At 43.9% G+C, this 15,910-nt stretch overlaps 1 protein-coding gene across 7 annotated transcripts in view; it reads left to right on the forward strand.

Annotated features, from left to right (window-relative positions):
• PDZD2 (PDZ domain containing 2) overlaps positions 1-15,910 on the forward strand; it is a 575,078-nt gene that overhangs the window by 322,221 nt on the left and 236,947 nt on the right. Inside the window, exons 2-3 of one of the 7 annotated variants that reach the window (XM_049861666.1) lie at positions 11,769-14,262; positions 15,045-15,167. The exons of 4 other annotated variants lie outside the window; for them this stretch is intronic. The gene's annotated coding sequence lies outside the window, so the exon portion shown is untranslated. 2 more of the 7 variants (XM_049861668.1, XM_049861665.1) reach the window with 2 other exon arrangements.

Consider the following 15,910-nt stretch of genomic DNA (forward strand, 5'->3'; position numbering starts at 1 on the left):
CCCTCAAGTCAGTTCTGACTTATAGTGACCCTGTGTACAACAGAATGAAACGCTGCCTGGTCCTGCACCATCCTCACAATCACCGTTAGGCTTGAGCCCACTGTTGCAGCCACTGTGTCAGTCCATCTCATTGAAGGTCATCCTCTTTTTCGATGACCCTCTCTCCTTTACCAATCATGATGTTCTTCTCCAGGGACTGGTCCCCCCGATAGTACATCTAAAGTAAGAGGGAGGAAGTCTCACCATCTTCACTTCTAAGGAGCATTCTGTCTCTACTTCTTCCAAGACAGATTTGTTCATTCTTCCTGCAGTCCATAGTACATTGAATATTCTTCACCAGCACCATAATTCAAATGCATCAATTCTTCTTTGGTCTTCATTTTTCATTGAAAATACCATGGCTTGGGTCAAGTACACTTTAGTCATAAAAGTGACATATTTGTTTTTTAAGATTTTAAAGAAGTTTTTTGCAGCTGATTGGCCTAGTGCAGTATGTTGTTTGATTTCTTGACTGCTGCTTCTGTGGGCATTGATTATGGATCCAAGTAAAATGAAATCCTTGATGACTTTAATATTTTCTCTGTTCATCATGATGTTGCTTATTGGTCCAGTTGTGAGGATTTTTGTTTTCATTACCTATGGAGTAGGTCTAATAATATGTATCATACCTTTCTCGTGAGGATGAAGCAATCATTAGATTCAGTGATGATAATACAAATACTATGATGAAAGGTGTAAAATATATAGAAGCTTTTTATCAGTCTTAATAATAGCAACCCTGGTGGCATAATGGTTAAGAGTTTGGCTGCTAACCAAAAGGTCGGCTGTTCAAATCCACCAGGTGCTCCTTGGAAACCCTATGGGGCAGTTCTACCCTGTTCTTTAGGGTTCCTATGAGTTGGACTCGACTCCACGGCAATGGGTTTGGTTTTGGTTCTACCATCATGGCTGTTTTTAATGATGCTGTCTGTGACTCTGATAATTCAAAGTAGTTTTACCCCCTCTGATACATTAACTTTTTCTTGATCTTAGTAATGTCCTTCTTTCCTTCCTTCCTAACTAGCCCACCCAGGAGCATTCAGGCCTTTGTCAAATCTTGCCTGCTACCCTTATCCTCTCTCCTAGTCTCACCCACAGTGCTCTTGCTTACAATCTTAGTTACTCCTCATATAAAATGGAAAATAATTGCAATGTTACAATCCCCCATCTATGCCTGTCATGGATTGAATTGTGTCCAACCAAAATATCTGTCAACTTGGCTAGTCCATGATCCCCAGTATTGTGCAATTGTCCACTATTTTGTCATCTGATGTGATTTTCCTATGTGTTGTAAATCCTGCCTCTATGATGTTAATGAGGTAAGGGTAGCAGCAGTTATGTTAATGAGTCAGGACTCAATCTACAAGATTAGGATGTGTCTTAAATCAATCTCTTTTGGGATATAAAAGAGAGAAGCAAGCAGAAAGACAGGAGAACTTCATACCACCACAAAAGCAACACCAGGAGCAGAACATGTCCTTTGGACTCGAGGTTCCTGCACAGAGAAGCTCCTAGACCGGGAAAAGATTGATGACAAGGAGACAAGGACCTTCTTCTAGAGCTGACCGAGAGAGAAAGCCTTCCCCTGGAGCTGGAGCCCTGAATTCTAACTTCTAGTCTACTAGACTGTGAGAGAATAAACTTCTGTTTGGTAAAGCCATCCACTTGTGGTATTTCTGGTATAGCAGCACTAGATAACTACGACAGTGCCCTTTTTCCCCCACACATGCATTTATAAATGAGTTCAACTTCACATTCCTTGGGATGATGTTAGATTGGTACTTTCTATCGCCCCATTTGTAAATAACATTGGTTTTAAAAGTTGAGGTGGGCTATGGGACCTAAACAGGAATTCTGTTTTTTGTTTTCATTTGTGAGAAAATTGTTCAGGGCTTTATCTTGTCCTTTGCTTTTCCTGACTAGAACATCTTCTAACTGATGAAGGCCAATGGTGGACCAGGCCAGAGCTAGGGTTGGGGTCCTGGAGATGCTTTTCTGGAGAGATTTCCTAGAATTGCAGAGCATGGGATAATTAGGAAGAGGGATCTGATCCTTGAGGTCAGTTTGGAAGGATTTGAGAATACTTACTTTCTGTTCAGTGTTTCCTTAGTGTGGTTCACTGACTTGTAAAGAGGAGATGTTTTCATATATCATCATAAGATAGAGCAAGTCAAGGTGAGGTACTGAATTGAATGATAATTGCTTGGGAAGGGAAGAAGGGTCAAAGTGGTTGAACTTAATGATGCAAAAAGTGATCATGGGAAGAGAATTGTAAACGAAGTGATAAAGGTTAGGTAGATGTGAGAGACTTAAGTGAGCTATAAAGAAAATGATTGAAAACCCACCATAAGAAGACATCCATCAAAGTGAGAAACAGCATAAAAGATATTTTCAAGGGCCCTAATTTTTAACAGTGGTTTTAACAATGCATATATGTTTTTTCTTTATAATTATTTATCTACTATTAATGTGTTTAGACATGATTTTTATGAAGACTGAGTAGCAAATACAAACTAAAAAAAAACTAGGGTTGTCAAATTCAGCAGATGAAAACCTCATGCGATATTTGGGACAAACATCTACAAAATTATTCATTTTTCATCCAAAATTCAAATCTAACTAGTTGTCTGGTATTTTATCTGGCAACTGTAGGTAGTACCAACCTGCGTAGAGAAGGGTGGTACAGGACCAACCAACATTTCATTCTGTTATGCATAAGGTCACCATGAATCAGAGCCAACTCAATGGCAACTAATAACAACAACTTTGTCGTTTGGCCAGTCCCCTATTCTCAGGGGTAAATCAAAGTGGAAGACCTCTGGAGAGTGGGACAAGAGTCTTTGGCTAGTCCAGGGAACAGGGCAAGGGGAGGATGGAGCAGTGTCATGAGTACAGGGTTGAAGCAAAGGAAGTGGAGACAAGAACATGATTCTTTAATACCCTAGTATTATGTCCTTGAAGAGGAAACATAAAATCATATGCAGTTGACAAGAATATATATTAATGTGATCAAGTCTGAGTAGGATCTTGTAGCAGGTTATTTAGAGTTTGTGAATATTTCTTGCAGGTGGTAGGAGTGTTTTATTTTTATACTTAAATAAATAATGAAATGGCTTTAGGATATCAGAAGGGAGAGACTAGCCGGGAAAGTTCCGCGGTAGTGGAGGAGAACCAAAGAACCGACCCAGTTGCTGCTGAGTCAGCTCCGACTCAGAGTGACCCCATGTGTGTCAGAGTAGAACTGTGCTCCATAGGGTTTTCGATGGCTGAATTTTCAGAAGTGGGTCGCCAGGCCTCTCTTCCGACATGCCTCTCGGTGAACTCGAACCTCCAAACTTTTAGTAAGCTGCTGAGAGTGTTAACCATTTGCACTACCCAGAGATTGGGGCTCTTTAAATCTGGGTCTGTGTAGAGTCTTGACTGAAGGAACTGATGGGAATGACCTGGGCTATAGAAAGAAAAAGGGGAATGTAAGATGTTTAGGAGGCTGTGAAGACTAGAATCAAAGCCTATGCTTGATATGAAGGGAAGTGGGGGTCACCTTATACCTTGCAGCAAGTCAATGTCAAAGGGGTGCAGGAGTTGGCTAAAGGAGAGTTTCATAGGCAGCAATGGCAGAGAGGACATACACACATACCCCTAGAAGAATGATTGACTTGGACCACCTGGGACTCCAACCAACCCTTTACTAAGGGCTTTCTTACCTGCGGGCACTAAGTCTCCCGGGATGAATAAATCCAGTTTTGCCCTCAAAGGAGTTACAGTTTAGTAGAAGGAGAGACCGCATAAACAGAGCAATGCTGCGTTTTATGTGTGAGACAGAAGAGCTGTTCCACGACGTCGCTAGGCCAGGCCCCATTTTTTCTTGCCAGGATTCATATGACAGCTTCCTCGCTGCTCTCTCTGCCTCCACCCAGTGGGCCTTCTCCCTGGAGCCAGCATGATTTTTCTGACGTAGAAATCTGTTCAGGCCACTCTTCTACTAAAAAGTCCTTCAAGAATAAAGCCCAAACCGCTGCTTCACAAAGCCCTGCTTCTTCCCACCCCTGTCCAGTGGTCCGCTCTCCTCTAGCCTACCGCACACCAACCTGAACTTGCAGCCAGACCGAACTTTTTTTGTCCTGAGAACATGGCACCCCCTTTCTTCTGACCATTGCACTTGCCATTCCCGCAAGTGGAATCTTCTTCACCTGGCTAATGCCTACTCATCCTCCTCCCTGCTTGCAATCATCCCTTCTGGAAGACTTCCCTGAGCTTCTAGGTCTAATTGGGTGCCCCTGCGGGGCTTCTCATAGCTCCTTGAATGTAGCAGTTGTCCCATAATGGATTAAAATTGCTGGCTTCTTTATTAGTACTGTCTCGTCTCTAAGCATGGTCAGTGTTAGCCTCCTCGCAGTGTCTCCTCAGCACCCAGCATGGCACCTGGCTCAATAAATAAATCATACTCTGAAATCGTATGCTAAATTGGGCCTTTTCAGGGTGCAAGAAGAGACTTGCCCAGGTTATCTTCGGCAATTGGCCTTTATCAAGAAGGATCTCAGTGACACCCAGGCACCCATTTCAACAACTAGATGATTCCTCAGCACCCTGGCTTATCCGGTTGATCATGAGGGGAGGTAAATTGTCAAGAAAGCTTCACAGTGGAGAAGATTTTTGAGGTGAGGGTTGAAAGATGAATTGGTGTTTGCCAAGACCAAGGTAGGGAAGTGGGTATGGCAGACTCTCCTAAGCCAGTCAGCTGCCCACAGTTGTCAGGTTCTTTTGTTAAGTTTCAGTAGCCTCCCGTTATCAGACAAGGTTGGGAGCTGTATGTTTCCTGTCTACAGCCTCAGTACCAGGTGGTAAGTTACTGTGAAAGCCAGTCCTTGGTTCCTACCACATGTAGAGCAGGTATTGGCAAGCAGACACAAAATCGTCCCGTGACTGGCTTGTATAAGTTTGGTGACATCCCCACTCCATGTTCTTATAGTTGCTCCAATAAGCCCCTTCCAGGCAAGTTCACTCTGAGGCACATGCAACAGTATTCTGATGGAAGCTCCCAACTTTATCATCAGGTCTGGTGACAGGGTCCTCCTTTAAGTGGGGAGATCCTGGATCTAATGGCGTTCCAGAGCTCAATCACCCCTGCCCACCTGGGGTCCTGTAGCTCAGCAGGCAAGGACAGAGGAGTCTGCACAAACCTTTCTAACCAACTTATCTTGAAAATCTCTCATTCCTAAAATGAAAAAAAAAAAAAAAATTAAACCTCCATTTTGGTAACTACAGTACCTTCTGCTGCAGATACAGGTCATGATAGTTCAAACGCTCACTGCAGCTGCAGAGAGTAAATTCCTGATAAACGCCTTTCATATGTTAACTCACAGCCTCTATGGTGTAGATTAGGGTTGACATCACTTGATATCACACAGTCAAAACGTTTTAAAGAAAATTTCAATGTGAGTAGTGGGTGGGGTTGTTCCTGGGAAGATCAGAAACATAAGCAAAAGTCATGAGTGAATTCACGGGTAATCTCTTCTTGGCTGGTGTGAGTTAAACCCATGCAAATAGACCTCCTGGACCTGAAATGTCAGGGCTTCTTTCACATTAAGATCCATATGAAAGACTTTATGTCTTTCTTCATCTGTGAAATGGGAATAGCAATAATAGTGCCTTCACGTAGGCTTTTTTGTCGGGGGAGGATTAAAAGAGATAATAGGCAGAAGACCTCGGTGTGATGCATGTAGTAAATGTCCAGTAAACATTTGCTATTGTAGAGATTACTATTATTTTTGTTAATATCAGGGTAGTCCTAGTTGTTTTCCCAGTGCCTGGCCCTGTACCTGAATGAATGCATTTGGAAGTCTTATGATTTATACTCATTCATTCAACACACATTCATTGGGCACCTATTGTGTGCCAGGCCCAGTGTTAGGCTCTGGGAATAAAATGGTAAATAAGGCCACATGACCCTACCCTAGAAGACCTTACAGTCTAGAAGGGTGAGCAGACAAGTGAATGGGCAGGAGGAATGCTATTGAAGCACGAAGGAGGGCTCTGAATAAAGTCTTGGATCTGACCCCGCTGGGTCCCTGGAGCAGGTGGTGTCTAGCTGAGTCCTGAGAGGTAAGGAGGAATTAGCCAGGTGAATGTGGTTGGGGTGGGGAACAATCCCAGCTTAGGTGTGTTCAGAGGCCCAAGGCAAGAAAGAACCTGTTTTGTATTGGACAGGTCTGTTTAGTTCGGGACAACTCCCAGAGATGCTTAAAGGTAACTGGAGACTACAGTTAAGTTTTACATTTTTTCATATATGACTATACAAAAATCATTGTAAAAAAAATGGAAATGAAAGCAGATGTCTGGAAAATGGAAGATAGAAGTCATTCTCTCTCTCTCTCACTTTCTCTTTGGGCAGGGGGAGGGGGAGGTAAGGAGTCTTCTGGTTTGTGTTAATGTGATTTATATCCAGGAACATAGGCTTTGTTCTTGGGTTTCCAGTTCTTGCAAACAATCTTACCGAACCTGTTGAAGGTTTCGAATAATGACTTCATGTACTTTTTGACTCACATGTTTTTCAGTCAGCGGTCTTGATAAGAATTCATTATTGGGCTCCAGGTTGTGATTGTTGCAGGGCTGGGTAGTGGGCAAGGGGGTGAGAGGTTGAACAAATTCTCCCATGGTCTTCAGGCTGTTTTACTATATGTTTCCTCTTACTGTGTGTTTCTTTGGAGTGGGGATTAGAATCAGATGAGAGAGCATTTGCAGGGTAAAAGCCAGTCACTCAGGGACCTACCAGTGAGGAGCTGGGCTTTGTCTACATTCATGAGCTCTCCTAGGATTAACTTTTGACATCTCTCTCACTGGAATTCAGGTTCTTGGTATTAGATTGGGTTTGTTTCCAGATTCCTTTCATTGGGCATGGGTATTTGAAGTTTTCAGTTATAAGGTTGATTACCTTTCACCCAAGTCCCTCCCATGACTAGACCACACCTCTACTCAGGTGTTTATTAGCGAAATATCTTAGGACTCATACATTCAATCACTCCATTTATTCAACAAGGATTTATTGAACCCCTACTATAGCCACAGTCATGTAAGAAATAAAGCAACGGAAGAGGATGTGAACTTATATTCTTAATAGGGTTTTAATAGCTTACATCAGGGTTTCTCAACCTTGGCACAATTGAAATTTGAGGCTGGCGAATTCTTGATTGTGGGGAGTTGTCCTGTGCATCACTGGCCTCTACCCGCTAGATGCCAGTAGCACCCCTCCCCACAGTTGTGACAATCAAAAATATCTGCAGACATTGCCAGTGTCCCTGGATGGCAAAATAGCCCTTGGTTGAGAATCACTGACTTACACTATTAGGCGTCTCCCTAGACACTTCGTACACATTTTCTCATTTAACTTTCCCTTGCCAGCAAACCCTTAAGGAAGATGGTTTGAATATGAGAGTAGGAAAAGTTAAATGGCTTACCCAGAGTCCCATGGGTAATAATTATGGGATTTGAGCTTTAAACCTAGGTCTTTCTTATTCCACTCCATTCCCAGTTTGCCACACAACACACAGTCCCAACCCCAAAGGAACTTAAGGTTTTGTTGGAGAGATGTAATGTGAACCAAGTAAGTTATAGTTGTGTTTGCTGGGGAATAAGTGATGTGAACATTCAGCAAACAGAAGAGACAGTGGGCTGGGAAGTCGGGAAAAACATACTACAGAGACTAGAATGTTCTTTGTATGTTTGTGGGTAAACACTTGGGGATGGTGAGTGTGTGCTGTGGAGTGGTAGGAGGTAAGATTTGGACAGGTCACGATAGCTAGCAGTTCAGAGCTAGTGCTGTCCAAGTGTACTGTGTTTGCATTCCAGCTCCTCTCCTTACCAGCTGTGTGACTGTGGGTTAATTAGGTATTCTCGTGGTCCAGTTTCCTTACCTGTAAAATAAGTTGGTAATAATCGTATTTATTCTTAAGAATGTAATAAGGATTTAGTGAGTTAATCTGTAAAGGCTTAGGACAGGATCTGGCATCTAGTCAGTGCTCAATAGATGCTGGCTCTTTAGTGCATGATTCTGTTGGATTTCAGAGAGGGTTTAGAATCTATACTGTAAATAGTGGGAGCAAAGTTGTTCCACAGGTACGGTTTCCCTTCCTGTGTTCATGGCAAGACCACACATTGGTGCTTTGGAGTCAGAAACCAGTCTCTGGTTCCATTAACTGTGGTCAGGGTACCAATGTCAAAAGTGGTTGAACCTCTCTGCGGGGACTTTGGGTTTGAAGCATTGACGACATCTTTTCAGCAGAGATTCAAAGGGGGAAGGAGGCTGCAATGGCCTCTGTTCAGAGATTCATTCAGTCAACGTTTACTTAATACCTTCTGTGTTCTTGGCATCACGTTCCTATTAACTACATCTAGACCATCAGTCAGTCACCACTCTGCCCATACATTGCCTGAAAGTTTACTGGATAGAATTGTCATTGTTTAGTTTCAGAACAAATCAAAGTTACTTCTGTGGCTTGTGTCAAAATCCTGAGGTTTCTTCTCATGCTTCACGTGGTGCCACGGCTAGGCTTTGTATTTATGGAGATCTCTTGGCCCTGGATGTGGTTGGAGATCTTCTGGGAATTTCCGCTTTCTTCCTCTCTCCAGCTTTTTTATAGCTACATACGGTTTAGATCTGGTAGCAAACATTTATATACTTATGCCCTCTGTTTATAGACTCAGGATAAATTGTCTTAATGAGAAAATAACTGTCCTTTGGAGTAACTTTTTGTTTCTGTGTGGTTCGATTGCCTTTCTAAAAATCATTTTGATGTCTCTTTCCCTCATGAATCATCCTATTATTGATATACAGCAGCACTTAATAAACCTCATTAAAAATCTTGCTTTGATCTAAAAGTAGTTGACCTTGGGAAAATACGTGACCCACCCATATCTACCTAGGGATGCTAAATTAAAGGAACCAGTTGGGTGTTATGACTTTCAGGGGAGATCTGATAAGAAGCCCATAGAAATGACTGATCTCGAGGCTTGACCACCAGTGTACCAGAAAACTCAGTTTTCTACTTAGTTTGTCTTACGGCATCACAGTTGGAATACATTTGTATTCATTCATTCAATAGTCTTTGAAGACCTACTATATGCAAGGTGAAATTATTTCAAACAAAAAAAAAGTTGCCATCGAAGCAATTCCAATCATGGTGGCCCCATGGGTGTCGGAGTAGAACGATGCTCCATAGGATTTTCAGTGGCTGATTTTTCAAAAGTAGATCTCCAGGCCTTTATTTCAGTGTACCTCTGGGTGTGTTGGAATCTCCAACCTTTTGGTTAGGAGCCGAGCACATTAACAGTTTGCATCACCCAGGGATTTCAAGGTTGAATTATAGATGAATAATTTTTTTCTAAGTAATAAAAGAGAGGTGAACCTTGATTGGATTCCTGGCTTTGTGAAAGACGATAATACCACCCAGACAGAGATGGAGTTGCTCCTTCCTTTTTTCTGCTATGCTGGGAAGGAATGGTTGTGTTCCTCAGTCCGTGTAGACTTGTGGAAACCTTTGCTTTTAATCAATTTAAGAGCATAAATACTTCTTTTTGCAACTTTTTCTCCCTCCCAACAGCTAAAAGTACTTAATGATGGGAGGCAGTAGTATAATGGTTAAGCACCCCCTTTTGAGTCAAAACCTATTTTGATTAAATGTGTTTGTATTGTGACACTAGCATGCAGTACCGTATTTCCTAACTCCTCTCTGACTCAGTCTCCTTCTGTTAGAATAAGGTTAATAATTATTCCCACCTCAAAGGCTTATTGCAAAAAATAAATGAGGTAAACAATCTACCTAAAATATTTAGCATAAACCATTGCCATCAAGTCAATTCTGACACATTGCAACCCTATAGGACAAAGTAGAACTGCCCGATAGGGTTTCCAAGGAGCAGCTGGTAGATTCCAGCTGCCGATCTTTTGGTGAGCGCCAAGCTTTTAACCAGGGCTGTTGGCCTAGTGCTTAAGACCACCAGCCGCTCCTTAGAAACCCTGTGAGGCAGTTCTACTTTATCCTATAGGGTCACTATGAGTCGGAATCAACTCAACGGCAACGGGTTGGTTTGGTTTTTTAAAATAATTGTAGTAAGAAAACCCATTAACCCGTTGCAATTATAGTAAGAGCTTAATAAATTTATTGTCTTGTTAGGTACTTTTGAGTCAGTTCTGACTCCCGATGACTCTGTGCACAGCAGGACGAAACACTGCGCAGTCCTGCATCGTTCTCACAATCATCGTTACGTTTGATTCCATTGTTGCAGCCACTGTGTCAATCCATCTCGTGGAGGGGCTTCCTCTTCGTTGATCTTCTGCCTTACCAAGCATGATGTTCTTCCCCAGGAACTGGTTCCTCCTCATAGCATGTTTAAAGTATGTGAGAAGAAGTCTGTCCATCTTCGCTTCTAAGGAGCATTCTGGGTGTATTTCTTCCAAGACAGATCTGTTTGCACTTCTGGCAGCCCATGGTATATTCAGTATTCTTCGCCAAAGCCATAATTCAAAGGCATCAATTCTTCTTCAGTCTTCCTTATACACTGTCCAGCTTTCCGTGCGTATGAGGCAGTTGAAAATACCATGGCTCGGCGCAGGCACACCTTAGTCCTCAAAGTGACATCTTTGCTTTTTAACACTTTAAAGAGGTCTTTGGCAGCAGATTTGCCCAATGCAATAAATACATCATTTGATTTCTTGACTGCTGTTCCATGGGCATTGATTGTGGATGCAAGAAAAATGAAAAAGTTTTGACAACCTCAATATTTTCTCCATTTGTCATCATGTTGCTTCTTGGTCCAGTTGTGAGGATTTTTGTTTCTTTTATGTTGAGGTGTAATCCATGCCACCCTAAGCTTGCGCAACGATGTCAAACGAGACTATTCTGATGTCAAGTCTGTTACCATTAAGAGCAAACAAATCTTTATGTCTGACCTAAATTTTAATATTGTATTCTGAGTCTCTTACCTCTTCTGTCTTCTTTAGAGATGAACAACAGCTGGTTGGTATCCTCTTGATAATAATTCTTCAAATAGGAAAAGGCTGTTAAGTTTGCCTGTAGGGACTTTTTCTCTCTAGACTAAACAACTCCAAATCCTTTAACCTTCCCTCATAGGTTCTATTTTGTGTCTCTTTAATCATTTTAGTTCTCCTTTTGGAATCTTTCCAGTGTCTCCACATCACCCTTAAAATAAAGGGCCTCAGACTGGACATACCACCCTAATAAAAGTCTGTCTGCTGCCAAATTCTTTATTATGGGGAAGAGGAGAGAACTCCCTCTCATGTCAAACTCCCACCCATGTGAATTCACCCCAGCACATTGTGTTGCCTTGTTTCTTATCAGCATAACACGCAGATTCATATGAAATGCGTGGTCTTCTGTGAGACTCGCTTCTCTGTCATTTTCTCTTAAATCTAGGCATGAAGCCCCATTTGTGCACGTCACTTTGACTATCAGCCCTCAGCATGCAACTTTGTAATCAGCTGTCATGCTGAACTCTAAACTGTTTTTAATGAACCATTTCCTTCATGTGTTGAAACCACTTTGGATTTGCTTAACATATCACAGCAGTCCCCACTCAAATTAATGTTATTTGTAGACTCTAGGTGCGCACATAGCAATTTCCAGTCTTATTTAAGCCAGACCCAGGGTAAAACTGTAGGCCACATTTCAAGCACCCTTTTGTTGACTGAGCTATTTTATTGATCACTTTTCCAGTTGGTGGTAAAACCTGGTGGGGGAAAGGACCGACCAGATCATATCCTTCTGGCCTGCTGATGAGAATGTCGTATGTATTCAAAGCTTTCCTGAAATTAAGGTATTATACAGATGGGGTCAAATGTTTAATGCCCTGCACATACGCACCCTAAACTGAGCTTAGGTGACAAAATAGAAGGAGGGACATTTATCTGCATTATACTTGAAACCAGAACCCGTTGCCATCGAGTCGACGCCGACTCATCATGACCCCCTGTGCGTCGGAGGGGAACTGTGTTCCATAGGGTTTTCAAGGGCTGATTTTTTAGAAGAAGATCACCAGGACTTTCTTCCGAGGCACCTCTCGATGGACTTCAGCCTCCAGCCTTTCAGTTAGCAGCTGAGCACACGAGCTATTTGCACCATCCAGGAACTCCCTGAAAACCATACATTTACTTTACAACAGTGTTGATTTATACATCAGAAATTACACACCAAACCGAAGGATTAGAGAAAGGAAACACGGTAAAAAAAAAAAAAAAAAGGAATCAGGAAGGTAAGGAGCACTTCAGAGGGTGTTAGAAGACTGTGGCATAGGGTTTCCAAGGAGCAGCTAGCAGATTTGAACCGCCGACCTTTTGGTTAGCAGCCATGGCTCATAACCACTAAGCCACCAGGGCTCCCATTTGAATGTAATTCCAATAAAACATGTCAGATACAGATATACTACATAAAGTGTGCTAATGAGTCCACTGAGATTACCACCCTGTGGCAGAAGCCGGGGCGGCGGGGATGGGGGGTGAGTGTGGAGGGAAGCTAGTATTTATTGAGACCCGTATAATATTTGACGATCCCAGGGTGGCACAGTTTGAGCTTGACTACTACCCGAAAGGCTTTGGGTTCGAACCCACCCAGTTGCACCATGGAAGAAAGGCTTGGTGAACTGCTTTTGTAAAGATTACAGCCAAGAAAACCATATGGAGCACTTCAACCCTGTAACACATGGGGTCACCATGAGTCAGAATTGACTTGACAGCAACGGGTTTGGTTTTTGGTTTTGAGATATTTGTAAGCCAGACCCTTTCTATTAAAGCGTTCTGATATAGTTGGCTGTTTCTAAACTTATCAGCTTAACTTGCTTTGGCCCAGATATTGCAGGTTTTTTGAGGACTGGCTTGCAAGGCTTGTCCTCTCTGGGCACAGGCAGTGTTCTCCTGAACTCCACGTGTTATTGCTTGCAAGATAAACTTTATCCTGGGGTTTTGTGTCCTTCCAGTACTTCCAAGGGAAGAATGTCATGGCCTGGCACTGTGTGCTTCTGGGTTGGGTGTTGAGCTGACCTGAATGAAGCAACTGAGGGTAATTCCAGGACTAGTAATTATGATGATTATTTACCGTGTGCTCTGTGGGATGCTTCTGAGAGTGGGCAGTTTCCAGCCTGGCTGTGACATGGGTTGATCCTCCTTGGCTAAGATTACCCATTCCAGTGGCAGGCATGGCACTGGAACTTGAAACCTTCTTTTGTCTCCTTCATTATAATTAATTGCTTGGATTTCCACCAGCTCTGTCTGTTGCAAAGCTAATTTACTTGTTTTAAAAATGTGGTGAAAATAGACAACCAAAACACCCACCAGCACAACGTTCACATTTATACAATGACACTGATTACTTTTTGTATGTTGTACCACCATCATTGCTATCTTTTTCCAAAGTAATTCCATCACTAAATGGAACCCTGGTGGCGCAGTGGTTAAGAGATTGGCTGCTAACCAAAATGTCGGCAATTCGAACCCACCAGCTGCTCCTTGGAAACCCTATGGGCAGTTCTACTTTGTCCTATAGGGTCGCTATGAGTTGGAACCCACTCAACAGCAATGGGTTTGGTTTTTGGTTTCTTTTTATTAACACTAATTTACTCTGAGGGGTAGGGAGTGGGGCCACGGCCGAATTCTGGTATAAACCCCCAGGAACAGGAACGGGATGAGTGTGGTGCTGGTCTGTGCATGTCCCAGGTGGTGTATCTTTGTTTGCTTGTGCAGAGAGGCATGCCATGCAACCACCGTAGTTCATACCTCTAACCTTCCCTGGGAGCTCCAACTTGGGTCACCTTCCAAGCCAGGTTTTGAGCACAGGTTCTTTAATGGTTTGAGGTTTGGCACAGCAGTGCTTTTACTTTTCAACAAGTTGGAAGTGGAAAAACGGAATAAACTAGAATTAACGTTTTGAAAAGAAACCACTTCGGGCGATGGAATGTGGGGTGCCAGCCCCTCTCTCTGCCAGTCCCCTCTCCTGCTTTCAGAAACGCAAGCCCTCTTTTCCTGTCTTATTTGTATTCCCATTAATTTAAGACAGGAAGCCCGCGTGGGTGTGATATAAACAATTCAACCTCGTGGGTAGGGTTTCCTCATCAGTTTGCAGCTGGCGGGATGGCCGCGTGGCCCAAGCCCATGGACGCCTCTCGGGGAATGACTTGGTGATTGAACCCTGCAGAAGAAGGGAGTGGCGCGGGGAGAAGGTATAAAAGGAAATGCTTAAGTTGTGTAGTCACAGTCGATTGTAATTCAGCGGTGGTGAGTTTGGTTAGTCCGGCAGAAAGACTGGCTGCAGAGGTTTCTTGAAAGTTTTCTGACATCCTGCCTGCTCTGATGGTTGTGATTTTAGTTTGGGGTTCCCCTCCCCCCGCCCCGCCCCAACACCACCGACTAAGAAACCATGCTGCGGATGATTATGAAACGGAGCGGTTATGAAATGAATTAATATTGGGGAGGTGGAGCTTCTTGCCGGGGCTCCGAGGGAGAACTTTCTGACCAGGGCGAGGTATCTGGGCAGGGTATTTTCTCCTTCCAACCTGCTCCCAGCTGGAAGCTCCTGAGTGAGCCCTAGATGCAAACACCGGTGCCTGAATCCGAAACCCCAGAGTCCCTGAAGCCCTCCCCGGGGCGATTTCCTCTTCCCAGCGAGGGGAGTGACCGGGGAAGGGGTTCTGGAATGCTGCGGAGTTTTGACAAGTGAGCGCGGGGAGTGACGAGCCCAGTTAGGATTACGTTACAGCCTTTTCATAACCTCCTCAACCGGGGGCCGGGAGGAGGGGGTCCTCCCACAGATATGTAGCCAACGGAGAGGAGCATTCGGGAATTCCTGCCGCAGCCGGGTTCCTGAAGGACTGCTCGCGCCGCCCCGGGGAAGTCCGCGGGACAGCCGGAGGGGCGCGTCCCTGGAGGGAGGCAGCTCCGACCAGACCCTTCCGCGCCCAGCGGGATTGCCAGCAGGTGATTAGGTTTAATGGTCATACCCTAGGGGTGGCTAAACCCAGCAGAAGCGGATTACCCGGGAGGCCAGCTGCTCCTGACCGAGACTCCAAGGAAGCTGAGTTAAGGGATCCCCGAGAGGAAACCCCGGAAGGTGACTTCAAAGATGGAGGTAGGAATCGAACAAACAAGAACGTCAGGGTTCTAGATCAGGGTTGGGGTACTCTTGGGGCTGAACCCATAAAGGTGGAAATTCAGCCATGGAGTCAAAGAAATAGCAAGCAAGTAACTGCTTATCTACCAGGTCACTTGGAATTTTGCTTTTGACTTGGGGGATTTGTGTGTTTACAGATGGCGTGTGCTCCTGGGGTTAGCTGACTTGGAATTGATTTGTCAATTCCTAGACCCAAGGAAGCGCTGTGTTGTGTGTGTGTTGGGCCTGGAAGGAGGAGCGTGCTGTCAGGGAGGCACAAGGGCCAAGTCGTGAGGGGCTGGAGGGATTCTCAGATGCCTGGGATAGGAGGACCTGTTGAAGCCCACGGAGGAGTCAGGGGATGGGCAAGACACAACCCAGGCGTCTGTCATACTGTTCTCATCCCATGCAACTCACTTTGGCTGCCAGGGACACACATCTGGGGTCGAGCAAAGCTGTGTTCTCTGTGAGCAGGAACTTTGTTTATGATCCCACACGAGGTCATGATTTCGTTTGGAGACAGATCTTTATCCAAAACTACTAAACAGTTGCTTGGACAACAGCCCCACCACTCATCACTGATTCACAACTGTTCTGATTGTAGTACCCACAAATCAAAGGTCTTTGAAGATGAAGGATGTTTGGAAAGAAAACGACATTATATTCCATGTAGCTAAACACCAGAGGTGGAGTGAAGTCGGTTTTGTCTCCTGAGATAGAGG

The sequence above is a fragment of the Elephas maximus genome, chromosome 2 (genome assembly GCF_024166365.1).
Source record: "Elephas maximus indicus isolate mEleMax1 chromosome 2, mEleMax1 primary haplotype, whole genome shotgun sequence".
Lineage (NCBI taxonomy): Eukaryota > Metazoa > Chordata > Mammalia > Proboscidea > Elephantidae > Elephas > Elephas maximus.